At 38.8% G+C, this 20,597-nt stretch overlaps 1 long non-coding RNA gene across 1 annotated transcript in view; it reads left to right on the forward strand.

Moving 5' to 3' along the window:
• LOC146576557 (uncharacterized) overlaps positions 1 to 7,379 on the forward strand; it is a 42,264-nt gene extending 34,885 nt beyond the window's left edge. The window contains exons 3-4 of the long non-coding RNA XR_014892262.1: positions 2,580 to 2,698; positions 5,150 to 7,379. This is a non-coding gene — a long non-coding RNA (uncharacterized LOC146576557). The remainder of the gene's footprint in view (positions 1 to 2,579; positions 2,699 to 5,149) is intronic.
• Positions 7,380 to 20,597: the final 13,218 nt, after the last annotated feature.

Genomic DNA, 20,597 nt, shown 5'->3' on the forward strand with positions numbered 1-20,597 from the left:
TAAGCATAACAATGTAGAATATTTGAGTTTGATGAAATGGTGCCATCACATGAATAATTCATGGTGAAAACATATTATTTCAGTAAAAAGATAAATCAGTATGTGTACACGCTGATATAGAATCTGCATTTACTGCTGCCATCACTGTAGAATAAGGTGATTCTAAGATGATAGTATCCTGCAAGCTGAAAATACTCACTGATGAGCTTCACCTTATACAGGCACCCTGTAAGGGTACACAATTCTGGGAAAAATATGTATATTAAAATAGCTTCATCAATGTTTTGAGAGAAGAAAAATACCTTAAAATGTTTGTTAGACCTTAAGGATAAACAGGGTGCGAATCAGTGAATGTAGCATTGCTGTTTGTCTGCAGGAAAACTGTGTAGTTATTGTGAACTAATGAGTAAATAGAGGCATTTGTTTGAATTGTAAAAAAAAATAATAGATCACTCGAGTTTCTGTCCAGCCAATCAACTATACCACTTTACTCAGTACGCCATGCTTTAAAAGGGTTGAGCCCTCTTTTGCCTTTGTTTTAGCCTCAGGCTTCTGCTTCGATGGGTTGTGCATGTTTTGGCTTTAACGAGTGATGATTTGAGATACTGTTGCCTTGCTATTGGCTCGAAGTAGTCGGACTATTCTCCTCTGACCTCTGGCATCATCTTGTTTGCAAGTGGTCAATATATACACACTTATTTATTTATTTTAGCTTTGTTTTTGGAGCTGGCAGCTACTCAAATGGATCTTGATTTCTGTCTGCTTTCCATTTACAGTTCGAGTAGCACTGAGAGATTGGATTTGAGCAGATTTTGGTTGCATGCATGAAAAGTCCTGAAGCCAATTTTGAAAAATTCAGCTATTGTCTGATGGATTTTGTTTTGTTTTTTAATATTTACCTGCATCAGTTGCTGGCAGTGGAAACGGGAAGTTTTTTGTCTGGATGTTTTCACTGTCTATGCCACAGACCTTGAAAAATTGGTTATTAGCCCACAATGCTAAATACACACACATATGCAGACACATACTCAGATTTCTGAGCTTTTCTGGTTTAAAAACCACCATTGCAGACAAAAACAAGTAAATGAAAGCTCTGTAGGTGTGAACTAAAATGGTAACATTACAGCAGTGAAAGGTGATGTATATAGATAGATATCTCTATCTGTCTGTCTGTCTGGCTTTGCATGAATGATTCAAGGTTTCTGAGGCATTATATAAAGGCATAGTATATATTTCAAGGTTTTCCCTCTGTATTTCTCTTCATCCCACTTGGCATGGCTGTCAGTAAAAGTAAATTCTTCCCATTTATCCTGAAGTTTGCCAGACCTTTAACTTCACAGAGAATAAAGAGTAAATAGCATGTGGTTGAAGCTATCCTTTAAATATAAACTGCACCTGAACTTTGTTTTTGAATATGGCTTATATGCAGCCAGGTAATGCTAATCAGATTAATTTGATTAATTGATTATCAGCAAGTGTGACCACTGCTATGAAAGCAAATGTTTGGGCATTATTCCGGTCTGCATCACTGAGGTATGTTAACACAATGCCACTGTCGTAAATGTTCAAGACAGAAAAAATTGAACACATTTATAGATGTTTGGAAGGTTTACCAGGAATATGGTAGCCTGGGTCATGCATAATTTATGGTTCTGTGATTATGTCTGTTTGCTTGTCTATTTCCTGGTGGATTTCATGCAGAGAGAGGTTTTCATTCAACACAAATATGCTCCTGTGCAGTCCTAGAAAATCCCAACTGCACGTTGCTGGATGTGGATAATGCCGCGTGTCAGCTGAATGCTTGACAAGTGAGCGGGAACAGAGAAGGGAGTAGCAGCAGAATTTACCAGGATTTGAAAAATACCACATGAAAAGTACAGAGTGGCTTCAGTGGACACTTCATTCTGTTTCACTGGAGCTCTTTGCATGTTATAACTCCGCTCTCATCCGCAGCTTTCTGATGAACCAATAACAACACAAACAAGAGTATCCCACAGATCAGTTATCTCACACTCTTTATATACTGCCACTATCAAGAACACGCTCTCCTTGCAGTGTTGCATTTTAACAAATCGCAAGACTTCTGGACCAGAGGAGACCAAAGTTGAGGTGCTTGGTTATAATGCTTAGTAACGTGTATGGAAAACCCAAAGAAAGCATATCAGCACAAGGTGCTACAATTGCCCAGTCAAAGTCCAGAACTCACATTAATTAAAATGCTATTGCAGAACCTCAAAGAGCCAAGCATAAACAAATACTCTCAAATCTCAATGAACAGAGCAACGTTGTAAAAAGAGGGGTCAAAATTCCTCTGTAATGGGAAAAGAATCAAGGTGCTGCGATGACCCAATCAGCCCGATTGAAGTGCTGAGAGATCTGAGCATAAACAAATGCCTGCAAACCTCATTGAACTGAAGTAACATTGTACAGACGAGTGAGTCGAAATTCCTCCACAGTATTGTGAGAGACTGATAAAGCCATTTTTACAAAGTTGTGTGTGACTAGTCATATTTTGACCATCATAATAGCCCTGGGGCAGACCCAAGACATGCTGAAGAGATTATCTCTTTGTTGGCCAGGAAAGGCTGAGGAGTTGGCCGGGGAAAGAAAAGTCTGGGCTTTTCGGCTTAGGTTGCTGCCCCCTCGACCTGGCCCCGGATAAGCAGAAAAGGATGGATGAATGGATGGTCATATTTACGTGAGTGTGACTGTACCTGTGGTACTGCACAGGTACAAGAACCGTAAATTGGAATTTGTCACAGGTTGTAACAGAGTGCTTAGTCATGTGTAGAGATGAACTGTTGTAATCTGCTACCTGTACTGTAATGCTTGTGTTACTGTTTTATATGCTGCTTTAATTGATATTCGGCAGAAAGAAACTGTGTAAAATAACTTAAAGTTTGTGTTTTCTAATCATTTTATTTCAAATTGTTATTCAGTCCATCTGAGAGTGTGTGTATATGATCCCATTTTATCTTGGCAAAAAGGGGCTTTTTAATCAGACAACAGATATTATTTAGAAAAGCTTTATGTTGAGAAAACTATCCCAGTTTAAGATTTCAGTCGCTTACGATAAATCCAAAGAAGCACAATACAGGGCTACTTTGACTGCTAAGGCTGAATACTTTTGAAGATTTTTGGTACAGATCACATGTACAGTGGGGCAAAAAAGTATTTAGTCAGCCACCGATTGTGCAAGTTCCCCCACTTAAAATGATGACAGAGGTCAGTAATTTGCACCAGAGGTACACTTCAACTGTGAGAGACAGAATGTGGAAAAAAAAAATCCATGAATTCACATGGTAGGATTTGTAAAGAATTTATTCGTAAATTAGGGTGGAAAATAAGTATTTGGTCACCTCAAACAAGGAAAATCTCTGGCTCTCACAGACCTGTAACGTCTTCTGTAAGAAGCTTTTCTGTCCCCCACTCGTTACCTGTATGAATGGCACCTGTTTGAACTCATCATCTGTATAAAAGACACCTGTCCACAGCCTCAAACAGTCAGACTCCAAACTCCGCCATGGCCAAGACCAAAGAGCTTTCGAAGGACACCAGGAAAAGTATTGTAGACCTGCACCAGACTGGGAAGAGTGAATCTACAATAGGCAAGCAGCTTGGTGTGAAAAAATCAACTGTGGGAGCAATCATCAGAAAATGGAAGACATACGAGACCACTGATAATCTCCCTCGATCTGGGGCTCCACGCAAGATCTCATCCCGTGGGGTCAAAATGATCATGAGAACGGTGAGCAAAGATCCCAGAACCACACGGGGGGACCTGGTGAATGACCTGCAGAGAGCTGGGACCAAAGTAACAAAGGTCACCATCAGTAACACACTACAACGGCAGGGAATCAAATCCCGCAGTGCCAGACGTGTTCCGCTGCTGAAGCCAGTGCATGTCCAGGCCCGTCTGAAGTTTGCCAGAGAGCACATGGATGATACAGCAGAGGATTGGGAGAATGTCATGTGGTCAGATGAAACCAAAGTAGAACTTTTTGGTATAAACTCAACTCGTCGTGTTTGGAGGAAGAGGAATACTGAGTTGCATCCCAAGAACACCATACCTACTGTGAAGCATGGGGGTGGAAACATCATGCTATGGGGCTGTTTTTCTGCCAAGGGGACAGGACGACTGATCCGTGTTAAGGACAGAATGAATGGGGCCATGTATCGTGAGATTTTGAGCCAAAACCTCCTTCCATCAGTGAGAACTTTGAAGATGAAACGAGGCTGGGTCTTCCAACATGACAATGATCCAAAACACACCGCCCGGGCAACAAAGGAGTGGCTCCGTAAGAAGCATTTGAAAGTCCTGGAGTGGCCTAGCCAGTCTCCAGACCTCAACCCCATAGGAAATCTGTGGCGGGAGTTGAAAGTCCGTGTTGCTCGGCCCCAAAACATCACTGCTCTCGAGAAGATCTGCATGGAGGAATGGGCCAAAATACCAGCTACTGTGTGTGCAAACCTGGTAAAGACCTATAGTAAACGTTTGACCTCTGTTATTGCCAACAAAGGTTATGTTACAAAGTATTGAGTTGTATTTTTGTTATTGACCAAATACTTATTTTCCACCCTGATTTACCAATAAATTCTTTACAAATCCTACCATGTGGATTCATGGATTTTTTTTTTTCACATTCTGTCTCTCACAGTTGAAGTGTACCTCTGGTGCAAATTACTGACTTCTGTCATCATTTTAGGTGGGGGAACTTGCACAATCGGTGGCTGACTAAATACTTTTTTGCCCCACTGTATATTAACACATTATCCACTTGAAAATGGAAAAGAAAGCTGTAGATAATAAATTTAACCCTAAATTTCCAAAGTATCATCTGCAGACAGAGAAGCATAAAGGAGGACATTTACCATAGCCGGCAGTTATTTAGCTCAAACTAAAATTCTAATTCAGAGCTTTGGTGGATTTATGAAACTGCCATCTCTGTTGACTGTTTGTACCTGGTCAGCAGAGCTAGGATAAGTGAAAAGCTGACAACCAGAAATTTCCTAAACTGAAAATGAAATGGGCTTGCCATCAATGCCTTCTGTGAATTTCTCACACAGAAAGCTTGCTAGAACATAAAATCTGCAGTAGATCCTCTGAGTCACATGATTTATTCATGTCATTTTGCTGTCAATTTTGCAGACTCTGGTATGACTCACAGGACTTCAGATGTTGGGGCAAAATCTTGTCATGCAAAGAGGAAACACAAATAGAGGCTTTAATCACAGAGCCTTGAGCATATACACTACACACAGATACACACTTCACTGTAGCCTCAAAAGGTGTTATGATGCAGAAGAAGGCTACAAATGAGTGACTTTGTGATTTGTAAAAGTCAACAGACTCCGACGGGGAGGTGACAGAGCTCTCCTTCTAAATCTGGGCTGTGACTTCCAGTCTCCTTCGCTGCCATTCTGTGTGACTCCAAGGCTAGTGGGATGCCCAGACAGGGCTCGTGATGAGTGGGGCTGACAGTGGGCCAGCCCCAGCATGTTATCCAACATCCGGCTTGTTTTCCTCCATCTCCCTCTCTTCTTACCTCCCTCCGGTTCTGCATCTAACTACTGAATCACAGATGAACATCAGCTGATGGAAGCAGACAGCCTGTCTGACTGCCTGCATGTGGACGTACTAAATGTCCTGACTTTTACATACTAATGCAGAGGTCAGGGATCATGAGTGCTGCAACACGTGACTATTAGAAAGAGAAAGGATGTGCTAGCATGCATGTGTATGTCGTTAATCTACATTCAGTATATACAGACTGTTCTGGAGAAAATTTGTTTACCTCTTGCGATTTTCTCTATTTCTGCATCAGTATGACTGAAATCATCATATGATTTTTACACAAATTCAAAAAAGTAATATAGGAAAACCCAATTAAACAATAATTTAACACTGTTATCCATTTATTGAAGAAAAGGTCCAATGTTGTCTATTTATGAGGTCAGAAAGTATGTAAACCTTTGCTTTATATATCTTGTGTAACCCACTTGCAGCAGTCATAATGGCAGTCAAACATTTTCATTTAATAGTGATTAGTACTGCACACTGGCTTGGAAAAATTATTACGTATATCAGTGTTCAGAACATCTTCAATTCCAGGATTTTGTTTGTTTGGTTTGTTTCAAAGCATCATTTTTTTCTTCTGTAACTATTTTTAATGGTTTAGTGGGGGAAGTTGTGTTTCTGCATGACCCATGTTCTTTTTAGAGGCAGATAACAGAAGTATGTATGACATTTTCCTTCAGAATTTCATTTAAACCCCCATTGCTCCATCAGTAGAGTGACAAATCTTCCTTGGCCAGATGCAGTGGAACGGGGCCGGCCCACCACTCTCCCATAGCCAGGTTTCACAGATGGAATAAGGCTCTGATGCTGGAATGCAGCGTTTTCTTTTTCCAAACAGAACACTTCTCATTTTAACCAGAAATTTCTAATTTGGTCTCTGATATGTTTGCAAAACATTGTTGAACAGCCCTCTGACTTCTTCATGCAATGTTTAAGCCTCACTAGCCACTTCATCAAGTACTGTCTCATCAGCCAATCATATGTCAGCAACTCAATGCAAACCATGTAGACATAATTACAAAGACCTGATAAAATTCGAACCATGCATCAGAATGGAGAAGCGAGGTGATGTCAGTGATTTTAAGTGTGGCTTCATTGTTAGTCCCAGACAAGCTCGTCTCATTATTTCAGAAACTGCTGGTCTGCTGGGATTTTCCCACACAGCCATCTCTAGGGTTTAAAGAGAAAAGGAGAAAATATCCTGTGAGCAACAGCTTTCTATGTTTATATTCATTCCCTGGATGAAGAGCATGTAGTTATTCATAGGTTACAGTATGTCACATCTTTACTTGGAAGGCAAAAAAAGACTTCTTTAGCCTGATAGGTTTCTGGGAGAAAATATCCTGTTGGTCCCGTTGACAACTTAATATAAGAGGAAGGCAACACTTGAATAACCACTCATTACAACTAAGATATGCAGAAGAGCATCTCTAAATGGACAAAATGTTAAACAACAGCAGGAGACCACACAGAGTGCCACTATTACAGAGTACTGCTATTAACAGGAAGATGAGGCTACAGTTGACACACACTTCGAATGGGTCAGAGTCTGGTATAAACAACAGGAAAGCATGGATATATCCTGCCTTGTATCAATGGTTCAAGCTGGTGGTGCTGGTGTAATGGTGTGTGATATTTCCTCACGACACTTTGGGCCCCTCGGTACCAAGTGATTGTTCGAATCCAGACTCTTTAGACATGTTTAAAGAAAGAGAAAAATAATGTTCTTTACTTTTTCTAAAGACCTGTTTGTGTTCTTTAAATTGAAATTTGTAGATTTTTTTTCCTGTTTTGAATAAAACCTTGTTTTTGTTTTTATCCTTGTAGAGCTCCAAATCTCTTTATTCATCATATGAAACCTTCTCCCTTAATTAAACTCTATGGATGAGGTGAAGCTTCACATTCATAGAAAACCTTTTTAAGCAAAATGTTTTGAGCAATGATGGTAGGCAATTATAGGATGCCATCAAGAGCTCCTATGCTGTGCACTTTTTCTTCCCTTTCTTCCGTACGTCCTTGTGCAATCTGAAAGAGCAGCTTCAGTTTCAGCACTCAGGTGTATCAGAAAATGATTTGCTAAATGAACAAGTTGAATGTGCATGCTCGAACACCGAAGGAATGGTAGAAGAGAAAACGCATGTGCAGACGGGCAGAGAGGCGTCATGCGGAGAAGAAAATCTAATACGTGATGTGGAGTGACACGTTGCTTTTATGTCGCAGTGCTGTAGTGGCAGCACCCAGCGGTGAGCCTGACACCCTGCTGAACATGAGACGTTTGGTTTAAGAAACTGAAACTGGGCTGAGAGAGGGAGATGAACAGGGCCTGTCACCAACATCATCATCATTATCATCATCTGGGCCAAAAGTACTAAACGCTTATCTTCTTTTGTTATCTTGTTTTAAAACATGTTTTTTTTTTTTTTTTTTTTGAAGGCCGTCAAATGCTATCATGTCAAATGCTTCCCATCTTTTTTTCTTATATACTACAGATGTGTTGCACATCATGGTATTCAACCAAACCAAAAAATGTAGTTAAGTTTATTCAAATTCCGTAGTTTTATATTAAATTGTTGAGGGGCAAATATAGAATGAGTTTTCTATTCCTTCCCTGGATGAATTTTTCAAGAGCATGCAGGGTTTTGTTTTTTTTATTATTATAGTTTACATTAGATGCGGAAGGCGAAAGAAGACCTTTTTTCTTCAGCCTGACAGCTACAGTGGGGAAAATAATTATTTAAACTCCTGCTGAAATTGTATGTTGGCTCACTTACAAAGAAATGAACAGTCTCTAATTTTATGGTAGTTGAACTTTAATGAAGGGAGACAGAATATAAATCAAAAACGCATTGCGAGAAATTTATCAATTGGTTTGCATGTCGCTAAGTGAAATGAGTATTTGATCCCCAAGTAAAACATGACTTGGTACTTAGTGCTGTGCTGCCAACAAGGGTTTCTCTAAGGTTTCCAAATATCTAAATTCTTTAGGTTTCTAGGCTGCTGCTTGGCAACTTAAAGCTTCAGGTCTCTCAGCTGATGTTCTGTAATACTGAGGTCCAGAGACAGTCTAGGCCACTCCATGATGTTTTATATTTCTCTATTAAAATGAAAATCTGGCTATTCCTTCCTTTTTTTTGAGCAAGTTTAGCAGCGGATCAAATAATTATTTCCAGCCAATGTATTTTTTAAAATCCGATTTCTATAGTCAAAATGCCTGATAGTTGTGTTGAACAAATGTTTAGCCACTCCGTTTACACCTGCAAACACATTTATTTTTTATTTATTTATTTTTGTTTTGGTAATCTTGCCTTAATCGCAGCAATCTGTTCTTCTCATTGACATTTCATATAAGTTTGAGTAAGATTTATTACGTCTAACCTATAAGAACTATTGCTGTTTGTCACTATTGCTCGAGAACACTGATCTCAGTGATCCTGAAAATGACCAGCAATGGCTCAATGCCACCACTTGCTTTTACTTTGACAGTGAAGAATTTCTTGCCCTTCTAAACCATGGTCATCAAAAATATATTCAGCTGTCTGAGCTTTTGTACACTTTCATCCTGCTTGCAGTATAAGGTGAGGTATTCTTTTCAAAATATGTGTAAACATTGCCAAAGTCGAGCCCTGTCATGGTTGTGATGCAGATCTTTTGTCCTCTGGGGCTCTCAGATCATCTGCTGCCTTCTCACCTTATCCTTATCTCCTTTTCTGTCCCACCAGTCCTCTTCATGTCCTCATCCATGAATGATTTCTGAAGTCTTCTGCTTTCCCTCTGACCTAGCGGCTTTATATTCAACATCCTTTGTCCTTATATTGACTATCCTATATACATGTCAAAACAACCATAAAAATTCTTGACTTGAGTTCTCTATCTGAAATACTCATTTCTAATTATGTCTATCTTGGTTGCTACCAGTGAAGCTCTTAGCATCTTCAGTTCTTCCACCCCCAGCTCAGTTTTCAGACTTTTTGTTAATGCTACCATCTCTAAACTATACATTGAAGCAGGTCTCACTTGCTTCTTTTTCTGCCACAAATTACCTCTGACAATCTCGAGCCACGTCACTCTGCCTTCACTCTCTCCTTCACCTCTTTTGTACACTGTCCACTGGTTTGCTGTTGACCCCAGGTATTTAAAGCCATCTACCTTCACTACCTCAACTCCTTGCCCCTTCATTGTAACACCCGTTTACTGACTTTCATTAGGTTTCTCTCCAGAGCATACCTCCACCTCTCCAGGTTCTCTTCTACCTGCTCCCTTCTCTAGCTACAGCTTACACTGTCATCTGCAAACATCATTGTCCACGGTCACTTCCGGCTCTGGCTAACCTTCCCTGTCAACCACTCCATCGCCATTACAAACAAAAAGGGACTGAGAACCACTCCCTGATGTAATCCCATCGACAGTTTAAAATGGTGTAATAACTTAATTCACTATCTAATTTTAATGTTGAAAGTATGGATATCTATACCAAAAGGGCTTGCTTCTCAGATTAAGTAGAGATTATAAGTTTAGACCTTTTTATATGACTGCTTGCTTTTAAAAATATTCAACATATCCTCAGTTGCCACTTTTAATTCTGAGTTCAAAACTGCCTTAATTATGTGGTGCGTTAAATTTAACAAGGTTCTGAAACACTACTCAGACATTTTTGATTATACTGACACAATGGCATCACGCAGTTGCTATCGAATTGTTGGCTCCACATCTATGAGGCAAATCTCGGATTCCATCGCATCCCAAAGGTGATCCGTTGGCTTGAGGTCTAGTGACTGTGGAGGCTATTTGATTACAGTGCACTCCCTGTCATGTTTGAGATGATTTCAGCTTTGTGAAATGGAAGCAGCCATCACAAGCTGAGCAAACGGTGGATATAAAGGTCAGCAACATTGCTCAGGCAGGGTGTGGTTTTTAAGCAATGCAAAATTGGTAGTTTTCTATTCAGTTTTATTTATAACGCCAAAACCCCAACTATGATACAACCCTTTATGATGAAGCATTTGGCGACAGTCGGAAGGAAAACAGATTGAAACTGCTCACAGAACTGGGCTCAGGGAGGACCAGCCGTTTGCCATGACAGGTTGGGGGGTGAGACGAAAAAAAGAAGAGAGCCAGAGTTTAATACTAACTAATGATTAGATGTAAAGTGGTGTCTGAACACAAAGTGAAAAGGGATGAATGAAGAAAAAACAGTGCATTGCAAGAAGCTAATAACTAATAAATTAATTGCTAATAATTAGTACTGAATTACACTCAATGTTTGATGCCCCCCACTGCACAGTAGATTTACCTTATTCTTGATTTGAAGACAGAAATCAATTTTTGTTTTGTTTGGCTGAGAATATTAAGGATAATAGCTAGCATTAGTTTCAATCTAAGCAGTAAAAGTTGGAATGGCATCAAAAATTGACAGCCGCTTTTTTAAATGCTCCAGCTGTCACTGTGACGATGGCAGGAAGTGTTATTTAAAATGAAATTTTCTCTGAAACAGCAAATCTGGCAGATCGTTTGTCACGTGGTTTTAACTATGAGGCCCAGTCGTCTGAGGGGAACGCCGAAGGTCAGTGCTTTTTTTTAGTCTGAGTGCTTTTGTGATCTATTTTCAGTAATTCCATTTTTTCCTAAGTGCACATCCAGTGTCTGTCTCTCCTTCTTCACTAAGAGGGTCCCCCGCTGTGAGTTCACCGCTGATCAATTTAATTACCAAAACAGTCTTATATGAAAAGGTCAGGATGTGGAAAAATTGAAATCCAAATATGCTTATCCTATTTTATTTAATAGAATAGATACATTAACTACAAAAATTAAGTTGTTTACATTTTCTGTCATCATTATGTTTTACTTTGTCCTACCTGTACATGTAAAGTCGTGCTTTCTAACAGTAGACTCTTATGGCAGCCCATGTATGTCAACAGATGCTCAGTTTCTCCTGCATGGCCACTGACTAGAAAAATCACCTGTCAGAGCAATTCATGGTGCTGCCTTTCAGGCCGATGGCTCGCTGTTATCGTGTGGTAATTAGAAATGACAGCTGTCACAGATTTTTCCATGTGCTGGTATCTGGTTTTTGTGCTTGTCAGCTACTTCTGCGAAATACAGACACATGTTAAATGCTCAGCCTGATGATTTGTAATTTGCTTTGGCTTCTAGGTTGCTTTTAGTGCTTACAGGACCTGCTTGAGTGTAAATCCTGTAAGCCATACTGACTTTATTAAAAAAAAAAAAAACCACACACAGCAGCTTCTATAAGAAGAGTTAGTTGTTTCTGACATGTGTCACATGACTGGGATTGCCTGTAAATTGTTTCATATAACAGAAAATGTTCCTCTGTTCTGTTTGCTCTTCATATTCCAAAGGAGAAGCAGTTAATCAATGGATGATGTATTAGAGAGCATTATGTCTGATGATGTTGGTAGGGCTGCGAGATGAGATGTGACCTCCACAGTAATAGTTTAGGCGATCAACTTCGCACTGTTTCTGAAGCTGTTTTGGAGAGCAGATTCATGGTTCAGGGGTATGTGATGGGGCTTGGTGACCCAGACACAATTGCTGGTGTAGTCCACGCATAAAGAACCCAGTGTAATACCAAAAAACTGCAAACCTGGGTTATTGTTCCAGTGTGGGCATTTTATTAAACCCATCATCATGCAGTTTTACTTGAGCTCCTTTTTTGAGAAACATTTTGCTTTTTCTGTTTTCTAAATTCTTTGAAAATCTCCTGTTGAAGGTAAGATGGAAGAAAAGAGATCATGTGTTTCTTTTTTGTTCTTCTTGTCTTGCTTAAAATATTAAATATGCTAATGAGGCATTGGGTGTGTAACAAAATTTCAGTGCTGCATAAAGTCGGCATCAAAATTCCTTCCTCATACCTACATAAACCAATTCAGCTTGTCTTTAAAAATATCTTTTAAATATATGCAATGTAAAAGGAATCTTGACATTACCAATAATTTTGTGTTTTGCTAGTTTTCAGGAATTTTATGTTTAAACAGATCAGTATGTCACTGTTTGATTACATTTGCATTAATTTGTTAAATATCTAATAGACGAAGTAGAGTTGAATTACCAAATAAGCATAATTCAGATTTAAGTAAAATTTCTTTCCGGTAGCTTAATGAAGATTTGCTGTGGAAGCAAAATATTACAAACTCTCAGTGCATGGAAAATAAAATTGCCTGTGGTGCGTCGTCTTAACGGTGTGTGGCTTTTGACGGTCTCTCCTGGAACTCATTCACACACAAAACCCCAACAATGGCTATGTATAGACTAGAAAAAAGACAGCCAGAGGCTGTGTAAAGTGGGTGTAAATTTTGGCTGGCCTTTTTAAAAAGCTGTAGTAATTGTGGGCTTTAACCCTTTCCAAATTCAGACATAGGAGACGTGTGGGAGGACATAGTTTTCACATGCTGCTCAACAAGGCTGCGTACTGTTTAAAAACCTTCATCTTTTATGCTTATTTTCTGTTCCCAATGCATTGATTGTAACCAAAAGTAATTATTTTGCACATCAGGTTGTTAAACTCCACTTTTATTTAATAGTTCTACTTGCTTGCTAAAAGGCACCTCATAGCACAAAATACAAAACTGGAGCGTAGTCATGCAGGGATAGAAAAGGGCCTTCCACAAACTGTTTCCACAAATTTGAAAGTATTTAATTGTCACAAAGATCTTGCAATATGAATCTTAAGTGGAACAAAGAGGCCGACTCCATAATATTTCCCATGCCACCAAATTTTATAGTCATCACAGTGCAGTCATATATTTGCTAAACTCACTTGTCTATCAGACAGCATTTTGTCGCACCACAGAACAGATTTCCATGACTTCAGAGTCCAGTGGTGGTATGTTTTTCACCTCTCCATCTGATGTTTGGTATTGTACTTTGATGTAATAGAAGCAGTTGCTCTTTCTTGTGTTGTTGTAGCATTATGATACATAGCCAAACAGCACCATTATCAGAACTTGCTCCACCCCTACTGTATACTTATGTGCTCCCTGACGAGGTATACACTTTAATTAATTTTAATGAGCAAACTCTGGTACCAAATTGTTGAATTATGCCACAAGATAATGCTGTTTCTCTTAATTGCATTTTGAAGTACACAGTCCCTCATTGCCTATACAATTTTAGCATGTTGTTTAACCCTACTTGATAGTATGTGATGGAGTCTGTTTCCAAAGTTTGGCCATATGACACTGTTAACATCACCAATCACATTTTCTTCATACGTGTTTGGTTGTGTTGAAATCTCCCAATTCTTTGAATCTTTGGGCTGAAGGAAGGACAATACTCGGTGTATTTATGCTCAATCACCAATCATTTATTTCCATACAATTCAACACTTAAGAGCATAAGGACCATCATGATGGGGAGACATGCCTGAAGAGGGTCACAGCAAGTCTCAAAATGGTGACGGGTTGCTCAGCTTTTTATAGTCTCTAGTGGCCCCCATCTAGTCGTAAAAGCCAAAACATCACATTCTTTCTCTGTTACAGCGCCTAAGTTATGACCTCGGCAGTTGTTTCTCTGCTTTCTGTAAGGTGGGGGTATGGAATGTGGTCTGTCTATCTCCCCTGTCTGAGACACAGAGTCTCCTTCTCTTCATGATTCAACAATAGAACATGTCAAGAAAACAGTGTAACACATTCCCAGCAGATCAAGGATACAGAGTGATGCACATTTATCTAATGAACTAATATGTGAATATGTTCTGTTAACTCAAAAGTATAATGAGAACTAAACTACATACAGCTCACACACTCTATATTAAAGGGTATAATATGATCTACAGCAGTATTCTAATTCAACTACTTTGATTACATATATAAGGTAACATATGATAACAGAATAATATCACAGTTGGTATGCAGAGCTGTAGCTGGGATTTACATATATAGATCTAAATTGACTGGTAAACAAAATGCTTTACTAAAATTTAAAGTTTTATGCACCTATATATATTTACACATCGATAATAAGTCCGTTTAACGTTTAATTTTATTCACTTACTTTCCGGTCATATGGAACAAAATTTGATCTATTTTCTTTCTGAGCATCAACTGACTGTTGCAGTCCTTGAACACACATCAGATTTTCTTGTGTGTAACTGAGGATCTATTCATGCTGTCAACAGTGCCCGGAGAGTCGGGGGTTGCGTGCGCACTGCATGGGCTTGGATGGTCTTTTTGATCATGTTTTTCTGAGCCACGCTGTGGTGCGCTGTGAACAAAGACAGAAGGTTACGTGAGCAGCCAAATTGTTGGTGAACATTCAGGGTGAAATTATGTTTACTTTTCTCTGTAGAGATGGTTGAATCAGTCATCACATCAGAACAATCTAGATTGAATGAGATAGGTTGGCTGACACAGAAATTGCTTCCAAATTACCTTTGCAGTGACGAACAAGTTATCTGAAAACGATAAAACAATTATTCTTTACATATTGTTCAGTCAAAAAAGTAGTTATTTTAACTTATTATGTATTATCAAAGGTGATTCACATGTTTAGAATGAAAAACATTGTGTGTTAGAAGCAAGCAGCCCTATTTGACCATTAAGGAGCAGCAAACTTGATGGTCCAGCTGCTGCTTGACCAAAGAGCTCCTCAGGGGTCCCAGGTTACGCAACCTTTAACCCTTTAGACCCTAGGCTACTGATTGAAATATTGATGTAGGAGGAAAAATGCAGAAATGTATTCACTAAAAGCTACAAAACTGTAAGGTCAAAATGATCAACCTCAGGCTGTATCAATGAGAAGTGCTTAACAGTTTAGCTTTTGCTTATCATCCATTCTAACAGAGCAAAACATTATATTTCAAATATCTGTTAAAGTTCTCAGTCATTCAAATCATCGTAGTCTGAGGAGCTTGGAAAGAAAAGCATCTGGACTTCTTCGAGTTTCTTGAAGATGTTTCACCTCTCATCCGAAAAGCTTATTCAGTTCTAAGAGCAACTGGTGGAGAGTCCCAGATTTTAAGTCCTATGGGAGTGTCCCTCAAGAGGGTCCTCTACCTAATCGCATGAGCCAAGGTGGGAAAATGGATGTGAGTGGGTGTTAAGGCGTCTGGGAAGGGACCTCAAAACTGGATTGTAGATGGCAGACAGTTGGTGTTGTAAGCCACCGCCTCTGTTCAAAGATGGTCGTTCACAGTGGATATAGAACAGAGGCGGTGGCTTACAACACCAACTGTCTGCCATCTACAATCCACTTTGGGTTCTCCTGTACTTGTCTTTCTGTTAAAAGAGAGTTTTTCCTTCCCACTGTCGCCAAGTGTTTGCTCATAGCATGTTTGATTTTGTGGAGTTTTCTCTGTATTGTTGTTGGGTCTTTGCCTTACAGTATAGAGCACCTTGAGGCACCTGTTGTTGTGATTTGATCGTATAAATAAAACTGAATTAAATTATATTTCCAAGTAATTGAAAAAGATAAAAGTAAAAATCTGTGACACTAATTGAATTTGTAATTTAATGAAACTAGTTTAAAAAGTTCTCAACTATACACAGAAACTTTGGGGCCGCTTTAAGAAAAAAAATATTATTGATCATTTTGAGAAAAAAGTTGAAATGTTGAGATACTACAGTTGTTTCAAGCCAAAACTACTGTACCCTCTACAAAATCCTTTGTATCGATGAGATAGTGAGACAAATTGATTAGCCATCTTGTCATATCTTGTAATACAATATACATACTCTTTACTGCACGAGGCTGTAATCATCAATATCCTTGCATCTGTCCGTTATCAGCCATTTCATTTTGTACAAATCCAACCAACTCTTCCACGTTTCCCTTCTGACCATATGTAACAAAGAGAAGTAATCTCCTTGTAACTAAAACTGATTCTGAAGTATGATCTCAGTAACTCATGTACACAAGGCATTTTGTAGAGGGTTTAGCATCCGTGGCAGGTTGTAACTGTAATATCCACTTTTCACAGTTTTTTTTTTTTTTTTTTTTTTTTTTTTTTTTTTTTTAGAAATTTCAACATTATTCTCAAAAAGATCAAGAATTTTTTATTTCTTAATGTGGCCCTAATACTCCGCCATAGTTTTATAGTGTTGCTTTCGTTTGTTTTTATTATATTGTATGGTTATGTGTTCATGCTTTTATTTTGAAAGTTTACAGCTCCCTATCTGCATCACCCTAATTTAAAAAAAAAAAAAAAAAAGAGAAAAAGAAAGACTTGTACCTGTACATGGCAATTTAAAGAAAGACTTGTACCTGTACAGGGGCTCTGGAACAGGAGCGTTGGCAGAGGGTGTCACAGCTGAGAAAGCTGCAGCATGTAGTAACAAACTTTAATTGGAGCAATGGCAAAGAGGCCATGGTAGGGTTTGTGAGGGATCGTGCAGGCAGGGGAGGCTATTGTGGAAGCTATTCACAATGATTAAAGTATAGTGACATGAGTGGAGTAGATGTATGGGACACATTATGGTTGGTAGAGTCTGGGTAGATTTGGAGAACATTTTGGCATCTGTCGGTGGAACAAAGAGGTGAATGGATGATAGCAAGAGGAGAATAGCAGCAGACAGACCTCAGACCTCTGCCCATCTCCAGCCCAATACCAAGTTTTAGACCAGACCAGAGATCGGTTTCAGAACCAAAGAGGCCGCCTCGTGCGCAAATGCTATTTTTTAGTAATGTAAGATAAATCTTTGCTATTTTCTTGGCTGGCCAAACACTTTTTTGCTGCTCTCCATGCAGTCAGAAAGGGTACCTTGGCTCACACTTGCATTAAAATGTCCAACTTCAAAGATAAAATGAACTGTTGTTAGCTTTTGTTTTCATAAGAGCAGAGACTGACAGATGAGTGCCGCATTTGCTGTAAGGTTGCTGTTGCACTGGTCTTTTGTGGCAAAGCAGGAGCTGAGCATGAAAGCGAGGTTGTTGTAGATAGTCCTTGTTCCCACTCCCACCTATGGACACAAGCTGTGGGTAGTGACCAAGGGTGAGATTTGCAGATACAAGCGAAGGGTGTCTGGCTTCTCTCTTGGAGATAGCGTGACATCGGACATCATGTTTCCTGGATGCGTGTTAGTTGAGCTGTTCAAGCATGTCCAAGTAGAAAGAAGATACTTCAGAGGGATTATTTTTCTAAACTGGCTTTGAAAGCACCTTACTGCCCTCCAAAAGAGCTGGAAGAGACGGGTAAGGAGAGGGATGTCTGGGCATCTCTATTTGAACTGCAGAAAATGGATGTGTGGTTTCAAATGCTAACTAACACTTCCATAACAACTGCACATGCAGTGCATTTTTTTTAATATACCTCTTGTACCTCTCCCCAGTTTGGATTTCTTTTTTTAATCTATAGATTTGCTGATACAGGCAACTAAAGCTAAAAGCTGCTGGACCTTAATTTGTGTAACTGAACTGGACCTCTCTACCTTGTTTGTTTTGTCCAAAATCAGCAGACGTAGAAAGTAAATCACTAGGTGGTATCAAGGCCATGTCCATTTTTTTTGTATACAGCTTATGCTTACATTATAGCTATTATAAACTTTCACAAAAACAGTAATCCAATTATTGTGTCAGGCGATTAAATATATTATATGCGAGCCCCTATAAAGCCATTAGAATCATTAATCTTGGATGGGTTGCTTTTAAAAACTGTCAAATATCATGAATTAAATTACACATAATCCAGTTATGTAACTGAATTAATGATATTTACAATATATATGTCAATAGGAAATATTTTTATAAGAACAACACATCACATAAAACCTCAGTCTACACTATTTCACCACCAACACAGAGAACAAAGCATTTTTGTGAAAACTGTATATGACAGTTGACAGTGTGCAAACACGAATTTATTTTGAAGAAGCTTCTAAATCCATCAGCCAACATGATTGTAGGTACTGTGTATTTCTTCCCACTATTTTAGGAGGCAGAAAAAAATAAAACAAAAAAACAACAAAATTTGGGGCCAAACTAATGTTGTTTATACTTTCACTCCTTTCTTTAGTTGTAGCTTCAGAACCACAGACAGCGTTTATTGTGTTTCTGTGTGTGTGTGCGTCACTCCTAAACAGTGATCTAAAAACTATAATAAAACTATATTTTATATAATAAGATTGAAAAGAACATGTTTCATTTTATTATCTATCATTCTTTTTTCTCTTTCACTCAGATTATAATTTGAACCCCTGAACTAAATACGTATTGTATTTCTCAGACTTTGACTTTGAAAAGAGAAACATTCATGACAAAATAAAGTATTGGGAGAAAAATACTTCAAAGTTAATTTACAGCCCGTCCACAATTTATGTTTTCAGTCGTATGCTAAGTGACGCAGGGAGCCCAAAAATTGACTTATAGAAGCATTTTATATGTATGTAGTGTTTCTGCTGTTGAATAACATGATAATAGTAAGATAATAATGTGGAAATAAGCAACACAATACTTTTGTACCTACTTGGTATCAGGTGTGGTTTTCAGCTGAGCAATACTAGACTAAAATTTTTAGTAGTGTGCTAATAACTGGTGGTAATAACGTGAAGGAAATTGTAACAACGTCTCTGATGCATAGCCATATTTTGGTAACAATTATATAACTTACTAGTAAAGAAATGGCAATTTTATATATTCTAATGCAAACCTTTTAATATAGTGTCACCAATGTGGTAATGAGTTCATAATAAAAAGGCAATATAGTTTGATGCTTTTACATGTTAGGATACCCCATATTATAATGGTGGAATGAATCCTACCTTCTACCCTACAAATTTATTCTTTGTTTGAATTTATTACTAATGTAATAATAGAGTAATTATTGTGTTTAATGCTGTGGCTTACTACACTGAAACATTTCTGGTAGTTTCTGTAGAATAACCATAAAAAAAAACAGTAAGAAAAAAAAAAGACCATATCTGATCAGGGCTCCTTTAGCTTAACTTTAACTTAACTTTAGCTCTCAGTCTGTGTCTGAACTTGATTCTTTTTTTAGCTTCATTGTTACATATTTGACACTTTTTCATTATCTCTTACGTGGTTACAGTTGAGGGGATGTGTAACTTTTTATGAGTTTGGTTGTGACTCCTAGCTGGGACTGCTGCTTTAATAACACTTTATCAGCACTGATGTAGAAACCCATAAAGCAGCAAGTAAGATTGGACTTCAGCTGCACGTCTTCCTGGCAGCAGTTTCAAGAATTATAGTCATACATTGACTCACCAGTCTACTCTGAAGGCAAATAGATAGATAATATTACTTGTATATGAGTAATAGGAAAGTAAGTGCTGGGTGCTTGGTTTGTCTTGGAGCTATCACAGTCTATAGGTGAAGGTAATGGGACCAAGCTGATGTGGCACAGAGCCCATTACGTTCACATCAGCACGTATCTTCTCCTACACGTTGTTCTCTTTTTTATGATTCTGCACTGCTCTTTGTTGTTGCCAAGGAACGGTATCAGATGAATGCTGGCTCTTATCTTGTCACACTCCTAATTTCCTGTGGACCGGTTCTCCCCTGTGGCTGCTGTGGTGTGTGTGTCTGTGTGCCAGTGCTGCTCCCGCTAAGACAACAGTGTACTCACACGGGGTAGATAGGTCTGTAATGACTGGGTAAACAAATGCAGAACATATGGAGCCCTCCATTGCCAGGAACACCACCACTCAACAAATGCATCTCACATTTCATATGCAGATCCAGGAGGACAAAGGATGTGTTTTGATGTTTGCATTCAAAAGGCCTCAGCAAAAATACAGGTTTCATAGAGGCACGTCCACTTATGCTCAGCACTGAATGGTCCCATTCCTCTCATCAGTGTGGTGAACACAGCCGGTGTTTTGTTAATGTCGGAGATTTTGCAATAGGCAGGTGAGGCCCATTTTACTATATCTCACTGGAGCTGAACGGTGAATGCTATTTACACCCTGGCCTAAGGCAGATAGCACAGGCAATTTTAAATCTAACCATAGATAGATGGATAGATAGCAGGAGCTGTTTTCAGGGAATGTTAAGGCGAGAGTGAGTGAAAACAGGTGATAAAAGCAGAGTAATGATGTTCCAGTTGTGGTGT

Source organism: Mchenga conophoros, linkage group LG4, assembly GCF_057382185.1.
Source record: "Mchenga conophoros isolate Kocher_MC1m ecotype Shallow Benthic linkage group LG4, M_conophoros_male_GT1.1, whole genome shotgun sequence".
NCBI classification, from domain to species: domain Eukaryota; kingdom Metazoa; phylum Chordata; class Actinopteri; order Cichliformes; family Cichlidae; genus Mchenga; species Mchenga conophoros.